Below are 3,494 nucleotides of genomic sequence, written 5' to 3' on the forward strand. Positions count from 1 at the left end.
ACGCCCGACCTACTCACGTTTTTCTTCCCAAACTTGATTCAATCACTTAATCCTTTAAGACAAAGCTCCAAAACATATAACTGACTTCCTTGAGCTAGATTATCACGTAAAGTTGCTAACTTTATGCTCATACATGGCTAAATGAAGCTCTTAAGCTTAAAAGGGACTTAATAATTTACTTAATGAATGCATGACACCAAAACTCTCATAAGTCTTGCACCTTTATGCTCAAGGATACCAACACAAACTCAAATATGAAAGAACAAGCCATTAAACGACCTAACTCATCCATTAACCCAAAAGGGACCAAAAGCACAACAAACTAACTATGAAGAGATCTAAACATATATAAGACAAGATGAAAAATTGATACCTCATAAAGCTTTCCCACAAGATGATGATTCTGGATCTAAAGCCTTTTCACCAAATAAAGCAACTTTAAGCTTCTCTAATTCCTTCACAAGGGCTAAAATTAGCACCAAAGTCTTCTTAATAGCTCAAGAACACCACCAAGAGGTTAATGGGTCAATTTAGGGTTTTAGGAGCTTTTGGGGCTGGTAAAGAGGCCAGTCCTAACGATTTAATGTGCTTACATAGGGTACAACATCAAAAATTAGGGTTTTCCTTTACCCCTCGTACTCCCAACGTACGAGGTCTCGCATCCCGATCCAACCCTTGCAGTACGCTATGCGTACACTCCACTACGCATCATGTAATTCCCTATGCACTAGTACGCCCTGCGTACTCCCTATCTACACCCCGCATACTAGGGTTCCCTCTTAAACCCTAAAATATTTTGAAGACCGTAAATTTTTCGTTATAAATCTAATTTTGATGATCCTTATATCCATGAAAAGGTAACGAGAAGCCCTACACTTTTATCAACTCATACTTGCCATAAAATTTCCTGAACAAAAATCCTATTTCCATAAATGCCCGATACCATTACCAAAATACCCCTTGACTCCAAATCCAAATCCAAATGCCCGAAACATCTACATTACATGGCATTACAACTGTCCCCTACTTAAATTAGATTTCGTCCTCAAAATCATTACTTATCATTCCATTACGTCATACAACTTGAACAACTAAATCACAACCCCTACAGATCGCCCACATTGAAACCCTAAAGGCAACCAAACCCAAATCTAGCAGAACTCTCCAAACCAGAAGAAGAAAGAATCCTTAATATCATGCAAAAAAACCACTTTTACCTTTCCGAAACCTGAAATCTCAAATTGGTCTGACTCCCCGACCAGATCGGCCATACTGAGTCCCTACCATGACAAATCCTCAAAGAATTCCATACCAAACAAAACATTTCTAACCCTTGATTACCTTGATGCTTCCACTGGGAACCAAAATCACTAACCATGTACTGTTGTAGATGTTGGGTTATGAGCATTCTAACACTCCTAAGTGTACATGCAACCCTAAATACCTTGGATCTATGTTTTCTCTATTATACATGCAAATATGAACATCCAAGGTATTATCCTAATCTAGCATACAAAACTATCAATATAACAAGATAGAATACATACCTCTTTGATGTAGAATGTCTTCATGAAGCTTGAGTGCCTAGTGCCCCAAGTGTGACACCTCAAATGGTTCACACAACACCAAATACACTTGGAATAACTTGAGAGAATTCTACACTTCATAAAATCGGCTAGCCCTCTCTAGAATAATCTAGTGGCCGATTTTGTCAAGAATAAGATCTTTATATAGTGTTACAATTAGGGCAAACCCTAATTGTCATGACTTTCCATTTCCTTGGATCCATGGGTTCAAATACACCATGGAGCATCCAAGGAGCATCATATGGGTTTTAGCCCAACTAGATAATGCATGGAGCATTAGCCCACTATACAAGTATGGATGATTTACACAATCAACCCATATATTTAATTAGTCTTCTTTTGATCGCTTAATTAATCCTAGATTAATTCTTGATCAATACTAATTAAATAATATTATTATTCTTATTATTAATACACTAGAACTTATAATATATTAATAACCATAAGTGTCTTATTTCTCTCATTATAGTCTATCCAAGTGCATGATGCCATGCAACCCAAATGGACCATGCCGGGTCGGGTCAAGTCTTACCAATTATAGTTATGGACTTAGACATTAATCCAACAGTAGAAAACTTATACTTGATAGAAGGTTTATATAATCCTTCGAGTGGAAGATTCATACTCGCAACGGTTAGAATCAGACAAGAGCTGTGCAACAAGGTCAAATTAATTACTCTGAGATTATTTAATCCAAACTGCAAGTGAATTAGCATATAACCCAAATAACAAGCGACTCCACATAAATTCCCTAATCACTAAAAGTGCCCTGACTCATTTTGCTGCCCCTAACTACTTTCCAAAAGTAGCCGAGGCCTCCCTAGTCCTAACTTGTCTTCCAACTAACCGAAACATCGGTCTCCCACCCGGTTACTGAGTCTAAAGACACACACAGTCTCCCTATACCGCCTTCGAAAGAAAGCCTCATCTGGCAATAGTTGCCCAAACTATCTTGCCACCAAATCCAATGCGAAAGAGAATGCTACATGACCAGTTGTAGTCATATATCATACCGGGTCTCCAATGACCTACCACTTTTGTGGCCCTCGCACAATCTTAAGAACTAACCCAATGAAATAGACTATGACAATACCCTTAATGATCTTATCTATTGTTAAGATCAACTTCCTAAAACTTTATGGACATTGACAATGGTGACACTGGAAATACAGAAAAAGCATTCTCTTCCCAATGGAAAGGGATCGGCCATAGTCAACTCGGTTGAACAAATGGTAAAGAGAAAAGCTAAGTCTGTAATAGTCCTGTGTACCATTATCAAAGGGTCCATATGTTTATATTGCCAAAGTAAGGGTCATTAGTTGCGAAGCTGCCTAATTTACCTAAGGATGTTAAAGTCAATAAGATTGACTCTACTTCAGGTAAAGTCCACTATCTAACTCTGTTAAGTTTCTATTCTGAGATTCCTGATACATGATGTGACTGGGTCACATAGTAATGTTTTAAGAATCAAAGAAAAGTAAAGGAACTTAAAGAAAGAATATGCTGAATCTGATCGCATAGATGGATTTCTATCGCGTAGTTTGAAAATCGGATTCTTGAGCTACTTCTTAGGAGTTATGAGATATTGCTAAGGAATAGATAACAACAAGTTTTTTGTATGGATTGTAAGGATAAGTTTTTCCGCATAGTTTTTAAAATAAAAGAAAATTTTGATTTTATTTATTTTAAAAATATCCTTACAATGGCATTTGAGGAAAAAATTGTTGCTTATATGATTCCATTAATAGCAAGAGTGGAAATATGAAATTGATTCCTTCATTTGTGGTAATGTCTAAATTTACCAAATAAGGAAAGATTCTCATCATCCAAAGTCTCAATTGGACCGGGACTTGGAATCATGCAAGTTGTATAGCATGATGAATGAGAACTTTTCAAGTATTGGAAAAA

The sequence above is a fragment of the Lactuca saligna genome, chromosome 3 (genome assembly GCF_052625555.1).
Source record: "Lactuca saligna cultivar CGN05327 chromosome 3, ASM5262555v1, whole genome shotgun sequence".
In the NCBI taxonomy this organism is placed as follows: domain Eukaryota; kingdom Viridiplantae; phylum Streptophyta; class Magnoliopsida; order Asterales; family Asteraceae; genus Lactuca; species Lactuca saligna.